At 40.7% G+C, this 8,364-nt stretch overlaps 1 long non-coding RNA gene across 1 annotated transcript; it reads left to right on the top strand.

Moving 5' to 3' along the window:
- Positions 1 to 6,257: 6,257 nt before the first annotated feature.
- On the top strand, positions 6,258 to 6,865 carry LOC132999100 (uncharacterized). Its single transcript, XR_009678023.1, has 3 exons — positions 6,258 to 6,301; positions 6,421 to 6,514; positions 6,606 to 6,865. It is a non-coding gene; the product is annotated as an uncharacterized LOC132999100 (long non-coding RNA).
- Positions 6,866 to 8,364: the final 1,499 nt, after the last annotated feature.

Below are 8,364 nucleotides of genomic sequence, written 5' to 3'. Positions count from 1 at the left end.
AGCGCTTTTGTGACATTTGGGCTAATGTGTGATGAACAAGTCAAGATTTTAACCATTGTTGCCAAAAAAGCCTTATCTCCCAGTTTCCAGCGTTTTTCTGACATTAGGGCTAATCTGTGATGAAAAAGTCAAGATTTTAACCTTTGCTGCCAAAAAAGGCTTGTTACCCCGTTTCCAGCTTTTTTGTGACATTTGGGCTGATGTGTGAGGAAAAAGTCAAGATTTTAACCATTGATGCCAAAAAAGGATTTTCTCCCCGTTTCCAGTGCTTTTCTGACATTAGGTCTGATCTGTGATGAAAAAGTCAAGATTTTAACCATTGTTGCCAAAAAAGGCTTATCCCCCCGTTTCCAGCTGTTTTGTGACGTTTGGCCTTATGTGTGATGTAAAAGTCAAGATTTTAACCATTGTTGCCAAAAAAGCCTTATCTCCCAGTTTCCAGCGTTTTTCTGACATCAGGGCTAATCTGTGATGAAAAAGTCAAGATTTTAACCTTTGCTGCCAAAAAAGGCTTGTCACCCCGTTTCCAGCTTTTTTGTGACATTTGGGCTGATGTGTGATGAAAAAGTCAAGATTTTAACCATTGTTGACAAAAAAGGCTTATTTCCTCGTTCCAGCTCTTTTGTGACATTTGGGCTGATGTGTGATGAAAAAATCAAGATGTTCACCATTGCTTCCAAAAAAGGCTTATCTCCCCGTTTCCAGCTTTTTTGTGACATTTGGGCTGATGTTTGATTTAAAATACAAGATTTTAACCATTGTTGCTAAAAAAGGCTTATCTCTCTGTTTCAAGCACTTTTGTGACATTTGGGCTGATCTGTGATGTAAAAGTCAAGATTTTAACCATTGCTGCCAAAAAAGGCTTATCTCCCCGTTTCCAGCTGTTTTGTGACATTTGGGCTGATGTGTGATGAAAAAGTCAAGATTTTAACCATTGTTGCCAAAAAAGCCTTATCTCCCTTTTCCAGCGCTTTTCTGACATTAGGGCTGATCTGTGATGAAAAAGTCAAGATTTTAACCATTGTTGCCAAAAAAGGCTTATCTCCCCATTTCCAGCCAGCGCTTTTCTGACATTTGGGCTGATCTGTGATGAAATGTCATGAATTTAACCATTGATGCAAAAAAAGGATTATCCCCCCGTTTCCAGCTGTTTTGTGACATTTGGGCTGATGTGTGATGAAAAAGTCAAGATTTTAACCATTGTTTCCAAACAAGGCTTAACCTCCCGTTTCTAGTATTTTGTGACATTTGGGCTGATGTTTGATTTAAAAGACAAGATTTTAACCATTGTTGCTAAAAAAGGCTTATCTCTCTGTTTCCAGCGTTTTTCTGACATTAGGGCTAATCTGTGATGAAAAAGTCAAGATTTTAACCTTTGCTGCCAAAAAAGGCTTGTTACCCCGTTTCCAGCTTTTTTGTGACATTTGGGCTGATGTGTGAGGAAAAAGTCAAGATTTTAACCATTGTTGACAAAAAAGCCTTATCTCCCTTTTCCAGCACTTTTCTGACATTTGGGCTGATCTGTGATGAAAAAGTCAGGATTTTAACCATTTCTTCCAAAAAAAAGCTGATCTCCCTGTTTCCAGCGCTTATCTGACACTTGAGCTGATATGTGATGAAAAAGTCAAGATGTTCACCATTGCATCCAAAAAAGGCTTATCTCCCCGTTTCCAGCTGTTTAGTGACATTTGGGATGATCTGTGATGAAATTTCAAAATTTAACCTTTGCTGCCAAAAAAGGCTTGTCACCCCGTTTCCAGCTTTTTTGTGACATTTGGGCTGATGTGTGATGAAAAAGTCAAGGTTTTAACCATTGTTGCCAAAAAAGGCTTATCTCTCCATTTCCAGCGCTTTTCTGACATTTGGGCTGATCTGTGATGAAATGTCAAGAATTTAACCATTGATGCCAAAAAAGGATTTTCTCCCGTTTCCAGTGCTTTTCTGACATTGGGTCTGATCTGTGATGGAAAAAGTCAAGATTTTAACCATTGTTGCCAAAAAAGGCTTATCCCCCCGTTTCCAGCTGTTTTGTGACATTTGGGCTGATGTGTGATGAAAAAGTCAGGATTTTATCCATTGTTGCTAAAAAAGCCTTATCTCTCCGTTTCCAGCGCTTTTCTGACATTAGGGCTGATCTGTGATGAAAAAGTCAAGATTTTAACCATTAATGCCAAAAAAGGATTTTCTCCCCGTTTCCAGTGCTTTTCTGACATTAGGTCTGATCTGTGTTGAAAAAGTCAAGATTTTAACCATTGTTGCCAAAAAAGGCTTATCCCCCCGTTTCCAGCTGTTTTGTGACGTTTGGTCTTATGTGTGATGTAAAAGTCAAGATTTTAACCATTGTTGCCAAAAAAGCCTTATCTCCCAGTTTCCAGCGTTTTTCTGACATTAGGGCTAATCTGTGATGAAAAAGTCACGATTTTAACCTTTGCTGCCAAAAAAGGCTTGTCACCCCGTTTCCAGCTTTTTTGTGATATTTGGGCTGATGTGTGATGAAAAAGTCAAGATTTTAACCATTGTTGACAAAAAAGCCTTATCTCCCCATTTCCAGCGCTTTTCTGACATTTGGGCTGATCTGTGATGAAATATCAAAATTTTAACCATTGTTGCCAAAAAAGGCTTATTTTCTCGTTCCAGCTCTTTTGTGACATTTGGGCTGATGTGTGATGAAAAAGTCAAGATTTTAACCATTGTTGCCAAGAAAGGCTTATCTCCCCGTTTCCAGCTCTTTTGTGACATTTGGGCTGATGTGTGATGAAAAAGTCAAGATGTTCACCATTGCTTCCAAAAAAGGCTTATCTCCCCGTTTCCAGCTTTTTTGTGACATTTGGGCTGATGTGTGATGAAAAAGTCAAGATTTTAACCATTGTTGCCAAAAAAGCCTTATCTCCCTTTTCCAGCGCTTTTCTGACATTCGGGCTGATCTGTGATGAAAAAGTCAAGATTTTAACCATTGTTGCCAAAAAAGGCTTATCTCCCCATTTCCAGCGCTTTTCTGACATTTGGGCTGATCTGTGATGAAATGTCAAGAATTTAACCATTGATGCAAAAAAAGGATTATCCCCCCGTTTCCAGCTGTTTTGTGACGTTTGGGCTGATGTGTGATGAAAAAGTCAAGATTTTAACCATTGTTTCCAAACAAGGCTTATCTTCCCGTTTCCAGTATTTTGTGACATTTGGGCTGATGTTTGATTTAAAAGACAAGATTTTAACCATTGTTGCTAAAAAAGGCTTACCTCTCTGTTTCCTTCGCTTTTGTAACATTTGGGCTAATGTGTGATGAAAAAGTCAAGATTTTAACCATTGTTGCCAAGAAAGGCTTATCTCCCCGTTTCCAGCTCTTTTGTGACATTTGGGCTGATGTGTGATGAAAAAGTCAAGATTTTAACCATTGTTGCTAAAAAAAGGCTTCTCTAGTCTTTTACAGCTCTTTTGTGACATTTGGGATTATGTGTGATGAAAAATTCAAGAAATTAACCATTTCTTCCAAAAAAAGGCTTATCTCCCTGTTTCCAGCGCTTTTCTGACACTGGAGCTGATATGTGATGAAAAAGTCAGAAACGTTAACCATTGCTTCCAAAAAAGGCTTATCTCCCCGTTTCCAGCTGTTTAGTGACATTTGGGATGTTGTGTGATGAAAAAGTTTTAAGATTTTAACCATTGCTGCCAAGAAAGCCTTATCTCCCCGTTTCCAGTGCTTTTCTGACATTTGGGCTGATCTGTGATGAAAAAGTCAAGATTTTAACCTTTGTTGCCAAAAAAGGCTTGTTACCCCGTTTCCAGCTTTTTTGTGACATTTGGGCTGATGTGTGATGAAAAAGTCAAGATTTTAACCATTGTTGCCAAAAAAGGCTTATCCCCCCGTTCCCAGCTGTTTTGTGACATTTGGGCTGATGTGTGATGAAAAAGTCAGGATTTTACCCATTGTTGCTAAAAAAGCCTTATCTCTCCGTTTCCAGCGCTTTTCTGACATTAGGGCTGATCTGTGATGAAAAAGTTAAGATTTTAACCATTGATGCAAAAAAAGGCTTATCCCCCCGTTTCCAGCTGTTTTGTGACGTTTGGGCTCATGTGTGATGTAAAAGTCAAAATTTTAACCATTGTTGCCAAAAAAAGATTATCTCCCCATTTCCAGCTGTCTTGTGACACTGATGGGCTGATGTGTGACGAAAAAGTCAAGATTTTAACCATTGTTTCCAAACAAGGCTTATCTTCCCGTTTCCAGTATTTTGTGACATTTGGGCTGATGTTTGATTTAAAAGACAAGATTTTAACCATTGTTGCTAAAAAAGGCTTATCTCTCTGTTTCCAGCGCTTTTGTGACATTTGGGCTAATGTGTGATGAACAAGTTAAGATTTTAACCATTGCTGCCAAAAAAGGCTTATCTCCCCGTTTCCAGCCCTTTTGTTACATTTGGGCTGATGTGTGATGAAAAAGTCAAGATTTTAACCATTGTTGCTAAAAAAAAAGGCTTATCTCGTCGTTTCCAGCTCTTTTGTGACATTTGGGCTGATGTGTGATGAAAAAGTCAAGATTTTAACCATTGTTGCTAAAAAAGGCTTCTCTAGTCTTTTTCAGCTCTTTTGTGACATTTCACTGCATGAAAAGAAGCGTTTGTTTCAATCTGTGTCGCAGAGAAGTGTTGGCACATCCTTCGGTTAACGACTTTCACACGTATCTGCAGGCAGCAAAGGAAACGCTCAGGGTTCCTGCAGTTGTCAAGCCTGTGAGTTGTTGAGATTTGACCCCCCTGCTCCAACTCCTAGAGGACGCTTTCACATGCAAATGACAATGCTCTGAGCTTCACAAATGCAAATCAGTTTCCCTGAGAGCAGATAACACCAATGTGTAAGAGGCACCAACAAACTATCTGGCTGAGTAAACCAGGCTTAAAATAAATATTAAACCTGAAATTTTAAATTGTTCTTAAGTAAGTAAGTGTGCTATAATGAATTATATTGTATACCACAAACAAAGGTCAATGCAGTCAAAAGAAATGAAACAATGCACTTTATTTCAAATTTTTATTGTCATCCAAAACAATCCTAAATTTCAACAACTGTACAGAGTGGCATGATTACAGTCACTTTTTCAATTGTGCTGGTTAAATGCACAGAGGATTTGTTAACCACACCTCTACCAGCAAAGAAATGGTGCTGGGTATGATCATCTGTGTCCTGTAAGCTCCAAACTTCTACTGGCTTTCCATAAAAATATCTGTCCTCCCAAAATACTGGCATTAAATTCACATGTCAATGGCAAACTAAGCTGTTCCATGAATTATAAATGGTACCTTTTCACCACTACTTTCAAAATTGCTATGAAACATTCATTGATTTAATTATTTATTTTTTCAGTGTAATATTTAATCCCCCATGGACTGCACAGTGACAAAACACAGCAGCCGGCTGTTTGGCTACAACATACATCTCCACTCAGTTTGATTATTATTTTAAATATAAAGAAGACACAATATAGAGCTGAAATTCCTTCATAATTTGAACTTCAATTGTCTAATTGTTGTTATTAAACTTTCTCAGTATTCCATTAAAACAGTCAACACTTTTATCCAAAGCGACTTACAATAAGTGCATTCAACTATAAGGTTACGAACACAGAACAGCGTGAATCATGTGTGTAAATGTACTAAACACCACAAAAAATAAACCTGGCCTCAGTCACATGCTCATCCCATATGAAGTAACCGCTGCTCACGTCACCCGCTCGCGTCATCAGCTGATGGACTCGTCCAATCAGAGCCTCGTAAACGCCGTGCAGCAGCGTCGAGTGTCCCGCAGACAGGAAGCGGGTCGTGTTTAGCTTGTCCCGTACGAGTGACTCTGTCTTCGGGGTAAATAACTTGCTGAAGTCGACACAACTCTTTTCCCTGGAGGAGAAGATGAGTGCGTGGGAAGCAGAGCCGCGGGGCCGGTGTGGACGAGTCGAGGCGGAGAAGACGGGCGCACAGTCCCTGAGTTACGGTGAGCTAGAGACGCCATGCTAACCACTAAGCTAACCCTACATCTGAAAGCATGTCCGCCACTCGTTGGGATAGCGAGAAAGTTGCTAAAATACGAATACAGCATCGAGTGCTGGAGCAGATCTAGTGCATGTGTAAATATGTATGAATTACTTAGATGTAACAGTTTGTTCTCGTTAAGTTTTTTCATCAACGTGACTTTGTTCTGTATGTTTTCACAGCCTCAGCCCCCCCCCCACACACACACACACAAACAAAGAGGCGTTAGGCTGAGATGCTGAAAGTCCGGATTTAAAGTGCAGAAAATTAAGCCATTGAATGTAAGTAACTGTTTATGAATTGTTTTGGTGTTTTTTTGCTGTGGATCTTCCAACGGTGATGCAGCGCGGCTATTTCCGTTTATTAATAATAAAGTCATGTTACATGTGTTGTTTTCCAGCTGCCTGTCCATGACGTACAAAGACACACTATGAGCCAGTATGATCCGACCAGACCTTACATCAGCATTGAGGAGTTGTCGGAGAAGAAAGAGGGTAAGGTTATATTCATTAAATAATTTTCCAGTTACATGTAAAGGTGTATGTTGTCATTGAACTGTGCTAATTTTACTGAATGTGTTTACAGCTGATTGAAGCGGGACAGATGACATGGATCCATCCTTCCACAGCCAGGAGCGCACCGACCTGTGTCCCACACTTCATATAAGACTGGAAGCTACACTGATCTCACAGCTACACACCACAGACGTCTACACACTGGAGAAGATTCAGACAGAGTCCCACAAAGAAGTCATGACCCAGAGGCTGCAGAGAAACATTTCAAGCCTCATCTGAGTTTTTGTACAATATTTTTGCTGTATGTAAATAAAGCTTTCACTCCACATATACCTTGTTCACATTTGTTCCCTGTACAATATGTTCACCTGTAACATCAAGCATCACATGAATGTTTAGTTTTAATTAACTGCAGTGCTTTTGGTAAAGGCTTACTTATAAATAATAATAAATATTAATATATACATTTTTATTATAAATATTGTGTGGGAGGGGCTTACCCCACGTGTGGAATGCTGTGACCCCACGTGTGCACTGCAATGACCCATAAGGTGACCAATAGCAACACTTCTACCAGCCAATCACGAGTGACATTAGTTTCAAGGGTCTGTGGTATCCTCCAATGGTGAGTAGAGAGAGGTTCTAGCCAGCGGCTGGACTCCGATTCATATGCTAATTAGATCACACGTCGCGATCGGTCCGCGAGGCTCAGCGAGCCCCCCCGCGGCTCTCTCCTTTGTTCTCCAAATCCCCCTTAAGGTCCGCAAACGCCGATAGACCCACCTTGTCTTCACTGGCGAACGCCGAGGTAACATCATGGAAACAGTTGGTTACAGCAGGGGATTAGGCCTGTCCAAAGAGGTTTACTGTGACAATAATACTGCTTTTCGTCTAGTGTTTGGGCTGGTATGTGATGAAAAAGTCAAGATTTTAACCATTGTTGCCAAAAAAGTCACACGTTCCGAACGCGTCACATGTTCTGAACGCGTCACCTGTTCTAAACACATCACACGTTCTGAACATGTCACTCGTTCAGAATCAGTCACCGATCTGAACGCATCACATGTTCTGACGCGTCACATGTTCCGAATGCGTCAAACGCTTTGAACATGTCATCGTTCAGAACCCGTCACACGCTCTGACCCATCACTCGTTCAAAACGCGTCACTCGTTCAGACACCGTCACACGTTCTGAACACGTCACACGGTCTGAACACGTCACAAGTTCTGAACATGTCATAAGTTCTGAACACGTCACTCGTTCAGAACGCGTCACACGTTCTGAACGTGTTTCAAGTTCTGAACGCGTCACACGTTCTGAACACGTCACTCGTTCAGAACCCTTCACCAATCCGTGATGAAAAAGTCAAAATTTTAACCATTGTTGCCAAAAAAGGCTTATCTCCTCGTTTTCAGCTCTTTTGTGACATTTGGGCTGGTGTGTGATGAAAAAATCAAGATTTTAACCATTGTTGCCAAAAAAGTCACACGTTCCGAACGCATCACACGTTCTGAACACGTCATAAGTTCTGAACACGTCATAAGTTCTGAACACGTCATAAGTTCTGAACACGTCACTCGTTCAGAACCCGTTACCAATCCGAATGCTTCACTCGTTCTGAAAGCGTCACTCGTTCAGACACCGTCACACGTTCCGAACATGTCACACGGTCTGAACATCCCACAAGTTCTGAACACGTCATAAGTTCTGAACACGTCACTCGTTCAGAACCCTTCACCAATCCGAATGCGTCACACGTTCTAAACACGTCACACGTTCTGAACATGTCGCTCGTTCAGAATCTGTCACATGTTCTGAACGCGTCACT

This window comes from Limanda limanda, chromosome 3 (genome assembly GCF_963576545.1).
Source record: "Limanda limanda chromosome 3, fLimLim1.1, whole genome shotgun sequence".
NCBI lineage: Eukaryota > Metazoa > Chordata > Actinopteri > Pleuronectiformes > Pleuronectidae > Limanda > Limanda limanda.
The sequence above is the reverse complement of the archived record's forward strand: the minus strand, read 5'-3'. Positions and strand labels throughout refer to the sequence as shown.